We start from the raw sequence: 13,153 nt of genomic DNA, 5'->3' as shown, positions 1-13,153 counted from the left end.
ATGCTCTTCAATCCTTGAATTTCTCTTTTGTTTCTGAGAAATATTACACTAAGGTTAATATTTTGAGTTGAATGGGTTGAATTTTATCCAGAGGAACAAAAAAGAAAGAAACAAAACAAATAAACAAAAAATCCTCCCCAAAGCTCCTCCAAATCCTCAAGAGGAATAGATACTTAACAAGAACAGAAATCTGAATGAAAACAAAAATGCTTGACATTCTTCAAGTAGCTTAATTGTGTATTATCAAAAGGACTCTGGTGTTTTAAACAGCAGGAACTACTGTAGAACATTACTTAGGTACAATACTGCAGTGAAATGATGAAGGGCAAGAATTAAACCAGAAAGTTAATGAGTTCTGTTTAAAATATCTTGTGTGAAAATTGTAATAACTGGAAGTGAGACAGGAAATGTCAGCACCGTATAATTGCTAAAGCTCTGGAGAGATTCAAGAGGGATCAAAAAGAGGGATCAAAGTCAAAACCATGGGTCAACATTCACCCATATGTACAGAAAAAGTGAGATTAATTTGATCATCCCTCTATTTAACACTTTAGTTGCTTATACATGCCCAAAGCTGCCTATTAAAAAACCCAAATCAATCCAAGCTTACTGAGATGCTGTTTATGTTTATGTTTATGGGAAAACAAGATAACTATTGTGCAGGTATCTGAAAATGCTAGAGGGTAGACAGTCTATTCCTAGGTTTTTAAAGGAATGGGTGGTGGTGGTGATACATAACTACATGGTGATACATAGCCACATGAGCACAGAAGAAGGTATAATAGATTGCCATTACCCAAAAATAATAGGACCAAAAACCAGATTCTTTCTTCTACTCTCTCCTAAATATAGCCAAATTTCATCTTCCCTCTAGAAGAAGGACTGACGATTCCTATGTTTCTGGCTACTTAGTCTGACTTCATAATGAAATACTATTCTTCAGGTTATTTCACAGGAGTAGCAAGGGTTCTTTGGAGCAGGGGCTTCATCCTGCACAGGTTGAGGAGGATATCTAACTTGGAGCCTTGCACTACATAGTTGCTATGACTACAACAGTGTTTGTTGGGTTAGGCAGGATTCATCACAAATAGCTGAAGAAGCCTAAATTCTTCTATATGTACTGGAAGCTCAAGACAACTAAATTCAGATCTTTCTAACTTTCTTAGGACCTGCTAAGAATTTATGATGATATCAAATGAAAATGAGGATATAGAGGAGAAAGTGATGGACAGAGTAAAGTGCTCAGGCAGAGCAGAACAGAGCATCTGCCCTCTTCAGGAACATGCACACTGTTGAATGAGAGGAAATGCACATGATTGTGCTTGAAATAAAAGATAATGGCCAGATTTTTTTGCATCAGTTCAATTTTCCAGTGAGTTTGCATTTAAGTTAAATTGCAGACTTAAATCCAAGAGGTGCTAGACTGAGTTCTTTCATACTTTTAATTAGCATGTAGACTTGATACAGCAACTTGTGAAAAAAAGCCTATGCTGATATTCTGCCCCATGGAATATGGTTGCAAAATCATTGAGCAAATGAACATTTTGGAACCTGATGAATCTAGCCCATAAATTACCTTCCCTGTCTTTGATGAAGTAAATAACCTAGGGAGCCTAATCTACTACATGTCTGTTCCTTGAAATTTTTTGCTACTTGTGAGTGATAATTGTCTTGGCATCAAGAAATAAGCAAGCACTCCAACATTGTAAGGATGGTGCAGCATGTCTTCAATCACATATTTTCTGAATTTAGTATTCTTCTTCAGCATCTGGACTGGTTATCCAAGGATTTTGACTGTTACTTATTGATTCATCTGGTTTATTGGCTCAGACACTGCAGAGATAAGTGTGAGTTCTTCCTATGGCAAGTTGACCAGATATTTTCTGTAAGAATCTCACTCTGAAGGTTTTTTGATAAATAAATTCAGTAAGCAGGTCATTCAGAAACTAAGATTCCCGATGCACTTAATGTTTCCTGATGTCAAGGAAGTACTGTAAAATTTTGAAAAGGAGTACCAGGATAAGTGAATTGAAATGTTAGTGTTATAATTTTTCAATATTGCACAAGTAAATAATTTCTGCAAGTTCTCCCCATCTATGAAAGCTTTTGTTTTGATTTTCATAGAAAACTGATACTTGTTACATGTTTTTTGTTTTGAGACAGAATGTCTGTTTGAGGAAATCGTGGAATACTTGGGAACAGTATGAAAAACTGCGGGATATTTCCCAAGACCATAGTCAGATAAAACTTCCAAAGACACACCTCCTGAGGCAGTTGCCTGGATTAAGCTGAAAGCAACTGACACAGAGGGAAAAAAATTTCAGCAAGACTGAGAATTTCCTGAGGAATGTCCATGTTGTTTGGACACAGCTTCCATGTCATATTGTGTTGCAGTGCGTGCGTTTTTCATATCAAGTTTGTTGTACAGGTTCAGTTTTATGTAAGTTCTATTGGTATGTTCCACCCCCTTTATTTCGTTTTTGATGGTTCTGTCCTCAGTCAGTCCCTCCCTGGGCGCCCAAGGCACCACTGCCAATCTCCCTCTCTCCCCGGTTTTGTCCAATCCCAGTTCTAACTACCTTGCCAGTTATGTTTCCCTCCTCCTCCCAGGGCCTGTCTGTTGCCCTCCAGTCCTGCCCAGTTTCCAGAGGGTTCTTCTCTGGCTGGGTAGTGATCGGTTCCAGAGTCTCAGCCACACCTTCCTCCCTCCCACCGGGAAATTCCTTTGGTCCCATGCTCTGCCCATCATTCCCTCTGCCCAATCCACACTGTACCCTTCTGCTCCACCTCCCTGTTACTTAAGCTGGCTGTGCCTAGCACTCATTGGCAGACTTTCTCTGTTTCTCCCAGTTGGCAAACCTCCTCTGTTCTCCCTCGTTGTTGGAATAAAACTCCAACGCCTTCTACAGAGATTGTCTGCTGCCTCTTTCTTTCCTGTTGACATCCCTGGACGGCCTGAATTTTTCCCTCTCCGAGGGTCAAGGTGTGAAGCCTCCCACCACTGCCGTGGTGGGTCACTACCTTAGGCCGCGGTTCTGCCGAGCCCGTCTCTCGCCTAGAGCTGTCGCTCGCTGCAGCGGACCGCTGCCCCCTAGGACTGCTGGCTTCGTGCTGCCCCACCAGCCGGGAATTTCGGGGAGCAACTCCAGCAATATTGTTTGTTGTTTCATGGCTGAGGTATCTTCCTGTGAAAGAAAAAGCATTTTCTAAATATGTGGATTCAAAATGAAGGTAGAGGCAATGAACCCAGATGACCCAGATAATTAAGAACAAACTTCCTGCATGTAGGTAGCAGGAGCATTCTGTTTCCTTTGCTTTTCCTCCTTTTTGTGATATGAAAAAATGGAAATATTATCTGCAAAATGATAATAAGTCATGGTCAGAAGACAGTGTGTGTCCCATTTGCACAGTTTTGAAAAGCATCAACTGAGGAAATGTAGGCTAGACAGATTTTTGAAATATAGAGGTCACACAAACTTCAGAGCCAGAGTTTCACTATTTGAATGTCAGGACCTGTAGGTCTTTTGCAGAAAATTTTACAGAGGGTTTTTCTCTTCTCCTGCATTTTTGAGCAACCATTTACTTAACAAGGGAAGAGAAGTACTAGATTGTTCTACAAAATTGGAGAATCACACTGTTGACATGCTAGGCATAGCTTCAGCTTTTCAAGCAAATGATCTAATTAAAGGTGCAAAGCTCAGCACGTGACAGATGTTCAACTGTTTAGAGTGCTTGAACATTTATCTCAGGTTAGTGTTTGTCTGATGAAACATGCTAGATTTTCATGACAGATTTAAAGCATTTAAAAAACATCCTTTCTCTCACTTCCAAGTAACTCAGGTATATGAAAATGAGGATGAATCAGAGGGGCATATTCATTAAGAAGATTTCTTTTTTCATGATGTTGAACCTAGCTTGCCTCAGCAGTGTTCCAACAGTTACACACTGACAGTTGCAAGAGTGCTTTCACTTTTCATTTATCTGAGGGCATGATTCTCCATGAATACATTAGAATAAGCAGTAAACTGGAAGGAAACTACAGATTTTGTTATGTACCAGATGATAGTCTCCCAAGATAATTTAGATCCTCCCTGGCATGTAATAAAGCTTAGGTGACCCAGTAGCATATGTTTTATCTCCTCTGTACAGACTCCAGGTACTCTGTTCAAGGAAGATGGAATGGGTGACAGTTTCCTGCACCAAGAAAAATATGTTCCCATTGTCATTTTAAGCTTTTCCCTAACATTACAAATTATAACAAGTTGTTCAGAAGTAAAGCATTTTAGAAGTTCTTGTAGTTTAGAAAAACAAAAAAAAAAATTCTACCTAAATGCACAAGAGCATCTGTCTTTAATATGATCACCCTTGGCCAAGTCTACTTAACAATAAACAGATCCAGTTTTATCCTCCCATGCTAGCTACCAGCTTAATTTCCACTCTCTATTTCTGATATGGCATGACCAGATCCCTTCTGGGTTCACAGAAAGATAGTGATCACATCGTCCATTAGGAAATTCCATCAAGTCTAAGGTAGATTAATACCAAAGTAATGTGGTTTGATGGCATTCTGTGGGCAGACAGTTTGCAGGCAGGAATGCAACAGGAGAAACTTACTGAAGAGCTATTAAGGGAGATGAGAATTTATATGTGTAAAACAATGGCAGAGAAAATGACAGGCTATTTTGAGTTTGGACTCATACTGGTTTTATGGTGCAAAATTATGAGGCCATGCTGATAATAATGATTATGATACTGATCTCTGCATCTACAGAAATAGTTACTCTCAATTTTATAAATATTTGTATTAACTACTTCTATGTCTTTGAGTCATTATGTTGACTATATTGACAGATACATCTTCTTCATTTATATTAATTCTGACCTAAATCTACTTAGCTAAGTGGATAGAATATTATTTGATTTAATATAGTTATACTGGTCAGGACCAAAGGTTATTTAAATTGAGATAACATGCCACTTAGTTCTGTGACTTTGAGGCTGAGTTTATACATGCAGATTCCAGCAAGGTGCCTAAGCCATTTTCTTTCAATTCAAGTATCCCAGCTTATAGTATTGCCTTGAATGAGAAAAGCATTCCTGTTTTGAAGAATAACTCAAGTTCAAAGTAAGAAGTCAAAATTTACAAGGTTCTTGACTTTCTGTCAGAAGTAAAATCATGAACTATATCTGTAATCTTAAAAATCAAAAAAACCCCCTCCTTCTGTTATGTAATATGGAAGTTAAGATCCTTGATCCTGAGGATTTTGAATTAAAGTTCTATTCTTTCTACTGAATTAATATTCTCTTCTGCTAAGCAAAAGGTTCTAGAGCAAAGTTTTAACTAGAGGAAAAATACATAGTAGACTATATAAATATAAGAACAATGGGAATTTTCTTTAATTTATCTAGGTACGTTGAAGTAAAAAATATGTTTGAGGGAAACAACTTAGAGGAAAAGTTTTTTCTTGAATTGATTTTTTAGTTTTCTAAAGTAGAGAAAGAGTCTCCATTGAGTGTTTCAAATGACTGACATCATATAAAGGGAAATGAAGCTGAGGTTATGAAATTCTTCAGTAGATTCTAACAGCACTGGTATTTAAAGAGATGTTTTGATAGAGTGGTAGAATACATAAATGCATTGTTCTTTTTATTTACTCCTGAATTTTTCAATGAGAAATAGTTAAATACATATGGCTTAGACCAAACTGTCCCATCTGTAAATGCATTAAGTAGTATACATTAATTAATTTTATATATTTATTACGCATTCAAACATTTGTTTACTTCTTTATTGTACATCTATTGCAACATTACTAACATAAGGTTTCATTGTGTTTACTGATCTTAGATTACTAAAAAAAAAGCCCTGATTTTTAGAGCTAGGAATCAAAGAAGCAAAGAGAGCAAAAATGGCAGTACACACTTCTGTTTTGCTTTAAAGTGGATGGATACTTGAAAAGTCTGTTAACAAAAGTATGTATTCTCCTGCTGAAGTTTTCAGATGGTATATATTTATAAGTCATTTATTAGCAGATAAAGTGCACTCAGAAAGCTTTATCTTCTAGAAGCAGCACAATCCATTAGGGGGGACCTCTGTAAGATATTGGCTGACATTGCATGTAGTGATAAGTACTTTCCCTGTAAGTATAGAGGTTACTTTACAAAAAAATATTTAACCCGCTCCCTCCATTGCTAGTATTATTTCTTATTTTATAAGATCAAATATGTTAGACAAAGAAAAGAAAACATGGGATCATATTGCCCTTTTAAAAGTATAATTTTCAGGCTCATTTCCTGAAATTTATTCCCATAATATTTTAATTAATTGCATGTATAGTTAAAAGAATGTTTTTTTTCTCTTTCTCTTTCACATTAGAATAGTAATAACTCATGGAATAATATGACATTTTAATGGATGCTGAATATATTTAAATAATGTCCTAAAACATCTTTTTGTGAGTTATTTGGTGTTTCCTAGCTTGCTGACACTGCTTCACTCTCCACATTGCTGACTTTCGAAATTGCCTGAATTAAACTGTGTTCAAGGAACAACATTAGCCTGTCAAATGACAGCACATGAAGGTGGAAAGCAGCAGTAACAGATTTTTGGAAAGAGTAAACTTACCTACACAGCATGACTAATTTGAAGCTCAGCTAGCAGTGATGTGGGCAGCAGATGTGATCAATGTGTCCACTCTTCAGGCCTGTACATGTAATTTTCACTGTTGCGAGTATTACAAACAAATCTCTACAGCACAGTAGAAGCCCTGTTATCTACCTGGCCAAAGAAACACACTGATGATACCACTGTCCCAACCCCAAAAACAACCTCTTGTGGTAAATTCAGGGAAGGTAACACCCTCAAATAGGTTGCCTCTTGTAAAGCGCAGTTCAGTCATAAATACTTCTCAGTAAAATTTCTTGGACTGTTTCTTCTTATGGCTCTTCAGGCTGGCTTGCCAGAAAGAACCAGGCTGGATTTCAGTATGTTCTTTTGAATTGTTTTTATTAAATGATGAGTCATGTTCTGACATGTAGTTCTGACTTTTACAAATGTTGTAGTTTGGATCAATTTTTGACTTCAGTAGGAACTTCAGGTCAACACCCCTGACAACACTGACAACAGGGTCTTTAGTAAGCAAACTGAGGTGTTCAGATTTGCCAAATAACATACACAACATTTTTGAAGTTATGTGTTCAAGGGAGGACTATGTTTTTCTACTTTTCAAGTACATTCTCTCTCTTTCTAAGTGTCAGAGAACCAATGAATTCTTTAGTAAAGTAATGTGCATAAACTCATAAAATGTGTTTTTTCTTCATATGTCCTTCTGTGCAGAAGTTATTTTGTTAAAGGCAACCAGTGTCGGTGTGTTGAAGGTGAGGCAGCCAATGGTTTCATTTTTAATTGAGTTTCTCTGTATTGCATACAGAAATATTATACAAATGATTCAGTAGTCTCTGAATTCCACAGCTTCTTTAAGACATATTTCTTTATGTATTCAATTTATTAGAGTCTTCTTTGGGGCTGCTGGTGGTACATTATATTTCAGAGAGAGACATATGGGCTTGATTTCCAAATCCACTTCTAAGCTCATCAACTTTTTTCAGATTTTGTGGGGAAGCTAATTAATGTGGAAAGGTGTTCAGAATAAGAAGAAAATAATACATACACTTAATGTTTCATTGCATTTTTTTAAATCACAACAGCGGCCACAATAAATTCACTATTAGAAAAATTCACACCAATACAGAACATAAATTTATGATGATGATGATGATGATGATATTGGTGATGATGACGACCATGATGATGATGATATTCATGATGATTGCAGCAAAGTACTGTGTGAAGGAAGGAAGACAATATTGCTACTGAAGATATCGCTGCTCAATGCAGAATGAGGTCTCAAGACACGAGGACAAGGTCAGGCTTGAGTAGCAGCACTATAACCCCAGATTTATACTTTTGCTGAAGAAGATTTAAAAATGACATAGCACATAGCTGGACTCGTCTCTGCAGTTCTTCTCTCTATGTTGTATTTGCTATGGTCTTGAGATTGAGTGTGGTTTGGAAAAAACATAATTCCTCCAAAAATGTCAGTGGAATTGTGCAGTAACTTCACAGGAGAGTAACAATTCTCCTTGTGGGATTTTACCTGACAGTTTTCTATTCTGCCAAAACACCTGCCAAGAGCCCTGCCTTCAAGCTGTACTTCCTACAATCAGTCATAGCTTTGTGGTAGACTGCCTAGGTGGGTTGCAGCCATCACAAAACAGAAACAGATCTTTCCATCAGATTATCTCCTTGCCAAAAGATATGTATGCATTCTGGCATTTCACTTTGGTGTGAGGATGTCTTTCCTCATTATATATTAACATCCCCACTTATGTTTAGTTGTTAAGCATAAAACCCAGCCAACTATCTATTCAACCATATTTATGCATAAAATATTTTAAAAATTAAAGTTATAATTTAATTTAGTTTTTTATGAGTTCCTATCATACAAAATTGCTTAAATAATTAGTCTTCCTTAAGTGTGTATTTAAACACCTGTTCATGTTTAACTATATATGTATAATATATGAATAACTTTCTATTCTCAAAGGGAAGAATCATGGTGCCTGTTCTGCTATAAATATCCAAGGAAAGAAAGATCTGTCCTTGAGGATTTTCAAAGTTAGATGTTTGAATTTATATAGTTACAATAGAAAAGAAGTTTAACTACTCAGGAGTCTTTTTGCACTACTGAGGTTAAACTTTAGATTAGAAACAGGAAATGACTGAAAGAAACAATATGAGAAGGAGCTGGGGGAGGCGAGAGGATACTGCAATTGCTAGACTATCTAGCTGTCCAAAATATCTGACCATTTCAACCAAATTCACCTCTCTTAGAATTACTGATCCGCAGCACGAATGGGATTTGAGAGAATTTAGGAAAAAAGAGAGCAGAACTCAGGAATTAAACACAGCTCTATATGTTAGCTGTGATTTATGTCACCTATTTTCATCGACCTTAAAAAAAGAGATGTTCATCCTGAACTTGTGATTTAGAGTTTCTTGGTAGATATTAAAAAGAAAGTAGAATCTCCAAAGAAAAATTACATTTTTCCTAAACTGGACATCCAGGAGACACCTAGGAGAAATGGATTAATTGACTACTGAAGCTTCTGTTTTTACTTCCATTTACTGTCATTTACATGATCATCTTATATTGTATACTTCACTTTTAGATTTACAACATTCAGTGATCTCAAGCCAAGGTGAAACAATTAGTATCTGGCAAGAGTGTGAGCTGCTCAGAAGCTTTCTACAGTACAGACTATAGGCAGAGCTGTAATCTATGTAATCCATGAAATACTACAGATCTTCCACCCGTGCTGAGATTTTTCTGGACTTTTTTGATGTAGCAGGGTCTAGTCACTGCTTAGGTACAAAAATAATTTTGTAATTGCAAGTATTTCTCTGATTATAAAATCATTGTGTGTGTCTATTTGTCTGTCAGTCTGTCTGTCTATCTATCTATCATCTATCTATCTATCTATCTATCTATCTATCTATCTATCTATCTATCTATCTATCTATCTATCTCTACCTATCATATATCTGTCTTCATATTTCAAAGCTCTTGGAGCCATGTTGTGCATATGCAATTTTTCTAGTCTTAGACATTAGAACAGAACGCTTGATATTCTACAGAGAGTCGTTTGCTCTTGGAATTGTCCTCATGGGAATCAAGCACTAAAATCACTGCTGGCTGCAATCATAGTGAGAAGCAGACTGGAAGTAGTTGAAAACTACATTCATTTCAGATAAGATGGCTGTTGTCTGTTCTAGCAAAATTGTGACATGTTGTTAAACTGATTATATACTCTTGAATGGGAAGAAGAAAACCCCAAACATAAACTCCAGCCATATCCATTCACAGTAAGAGGTATTTCCAAAAATGTATTTGCAGCATCAAATGGTATAGCATAACCCAGATACTGTAGGTGTTGAATTCCTATCTAATTACAAGTGATGAGTTCAGAGCATCTAACTGTACAGAAGGATATTTCAATATTTCACTGCTATGCCTTATACATAAGGAACTATGATGGCAAGCAATTTACAGACTGTACAGTGAACTGGGCCTTGGAAGAAGCCAAAAGGAAAATCCTAGTTGCTGATGTCTCCTAATCTAACTAAAAATACCTGTGAACTCTAATAAATTGCAGAGGGAGGCAAAGAAATTATATTAAGACATGTAAGCTTTTGCAAACGTATCTTGTATCTAAATAACTACCCATTCTGAAAAACAAGTAGTTGAGAAAAAGTTCAGCATTCATGAAAATATAGTAGGACATAAAGTAATATATACAGTAGGGTATAGTATGCAGTAGGATATAAAGAGGTTCTTGTAACCACATGATAACAGTCAAAATACACTCTCCTTAAATCAAGCTGGAATATGAATATGAAATTCATTAATATTTAATGATATTTATGTATTACAAACGAGAATATGAAACAGAGTGTCTAAGGTGGGGCCAAGGAAAAGAATTTTGTGATGTGATGATAATTATTTGATTAAGTAAGATTAAGTCTCCATGGAGCAACTGTAGAATACCAGCCCTTTTTATTTGACTGCAGAATAAGTACAGCTGTAGGAAAAATGATGCATAGCAAGAGAGATTTGAAAATCTCTCTGAAAGTTATAATTTTGGAAGGATAAAGCCTTATAAAGGGCTTTATAGTGGGAGATACTGGGAAGTAAAATATTTGTTCCTGACCTGTCACTAGCTTAAAGGAATGTAAACACACCTCTCTTGTTTTCCCAGTAAAGATAATGAGGGTTTTGTCACATATAAATCCTTTAGGAGAGATTTTACTGTTAGATGAAAGCTGAATTGGCCCTTTGCCTCAGAGAGAAAGAAGTATGGGACACCTTCCTGAGATTTATTTTTAAAACTTACAGAAAGTTATGTCTTTGTTAGTAAAAGAATTAAAAAAAAGAAGTTGAAACAAGGTATTCCTTTTGCTTCATTTGTCCTTTCCCATCCACATTAATTTTTAAGAAAAAAAAAGACTTTGTAGTTGAAAAATATTATTTCTTGTTGCTGTCCTTTTCAGTTTTCTTATAAAGAAGAGGTTGATTGAACTTAAGGCAATGCACTTTTTGTGCAAACTCCATTTATTTTCTCCCTATTGACAAGATTTAACAGTCTCTTTGTTCTCTTGCATTCAGAAGTCAAATACTTGCAAAGAAGAGCTATGTGCTGACTGCATTCATTTTATCTACAGTCTAGAGCTTTGAAAACAGAAGGAACTTCGCTGTGATGACATTAATTTAGTTTTGAATGTCCAGTGAAGTGTCTGTAGGACGCCCTACCTGAGAAAAGAATGTGAAAAAAATTAAACAAAATTCCTTTGTAGCAGTGAATTGTTGCCACACTGGCTAATCTACCAGGCTTTTGTAGGTACCCACCCGGGCTGGAATATGGCTGCATGGACTGTACAGGCAGACAGGCAAGAAGGTTTTTAGGGAAGCAAGGCCTGTTACTTCTCAAAGGAGCCAGAGGTTGTGGCTAATGGAACTCTTCAGTTCAACACCTGTTAGATTAAGGTAGTTTAAACACTTTTCCAGGAGTTCACCTTTCTCAGCCCACTGGAGCACACATAAGTGGCCATCTGTTTAGAAAGCAACAGAAATAAGAAGCACAAAAGAAGAAGGAGGAGTGAAAAAAGAAAATGGGCTAAAATAAGCCTGGGGAAAGTAATGTGCCAATATATGTTAATGTGCAATATTTGTGCCGATAAAGTAAGTCTCTGAGGATAGCAAAGTTATGATTCTGAAGATAGCATGAGGTTTTGACCCCATATCAGCCCAGTTTTACCTCCAATTTGAGAATAAATTATTTACAATAGCAAGAGAATACTTCAAGAACTGATTAAGACTGTGATAAAATCTCAAACTACATTGAATAAAAATGGAAACATCCCAAACAATGCATTCTGGATTTTAATCTGTGTGATTAGGATTCCTGTAACATGTATCAGTTAAGAAGGGATGCCATTTACTATTTCTGCCTTTGTGGTTTTTATGCATGGGTAGTAAATCAATGGTGGTTGAAAGGTCTTTCTAACTTTTACCCATCATGCTTAAAATCTGTTTATGTCTTGTGATTCTGATGTGTATTCAGATGTCAATTTTTAGCATAGACATCTGTTTCTATCTGTGTTACTTCACAGTAATAACTCCATGGACAAATACTTTAATGTTTTTAAAATATTCATACTGCAGCAGGCAGTTCTGAGGCCAGCCATCTCTTTCCAGAACCCCCAAGCATCTCCCAGTGTATTGAGTCCTTGCCACCAAACCTTGCATGGCATGACAGGAGAAGGACCTCAGCTGCATCACTTCTCCTAGAAACCAGTTGGCTTGGCAGGGATCCTACCTGGTGTCCTTCCCACTGGGGGACTGTGAAGATCGCTCACTTTGTCAGCTTGTGGGTGTTGTCTACTTGTACCAGTGGACTGGGCGTGTTGTGAAAGACAAAGAAAAAAAAAAAAAACAAGCCCAAAAATGTTGCGGCATGCGCGTTTTTATGTTCATGGTGATTGTACGGGTTCAGTTATATGTATGTTTGGTATGTTCCACCTCCCTATTTCATTTTTAATGGTTCTGTCCCCAGTTGTCCCTCCCCTGGGTGCCCAAGACCATGCTGCCAATCTCCCTCTCTCTCCTCCATAGGAGCCAACCACAGTTCACTTTGCCCTGTCAGCCCTCCCTCCCTCCTCCCCTCCATACCTGTCTCTCATCCCCCAGCCCAGCCCAGTTTCCAGAGGGTTCTTCTCTGGCTGGGCTGTGACTGGTCCCCAGACCCTAACCACACCCAGTTCCCTCCCATCTCGGGAGCTCGGTGGTCTTATGCTCTGCCTGTTTATCTGCCTGCCCAATTGGCAATGTACCCCTTGGTTCCTCCCCTCTACTTTTTAAGCTGCCCAGCAGTTGTTGGCAGACGCTCTCTGCTTCCTTTCCTCCAGTTGTCTCCTCGCACCTTGGAATAAACCCTACCCTCCCCCACAGAGAGTGCCTGCTGCTTCTTTCTCGTCTGTCGACATCTCTGGTGGCCAGGTTTTCCTCTTTCCGAGGGTCAAGGCACGAAGCCTCCC

Source organism: Camarhynchus parvulus, chromosome Z, assembly GCF_901933205.1.
Source record: "Camarhynchus parvulus chromosome Z, STF_HiC, whole genome shotgun sequence".
NCBI classification, from domain to species: domain Eukaryota; kingdom Metazoa; phylum Chordata; class Aves; order Passeriformes; family Thraupidae; genus Camarhynchus; species Camarhynchus parvulus.
This window is presented reverse-complemented; position numbering follows the sequence as displayed.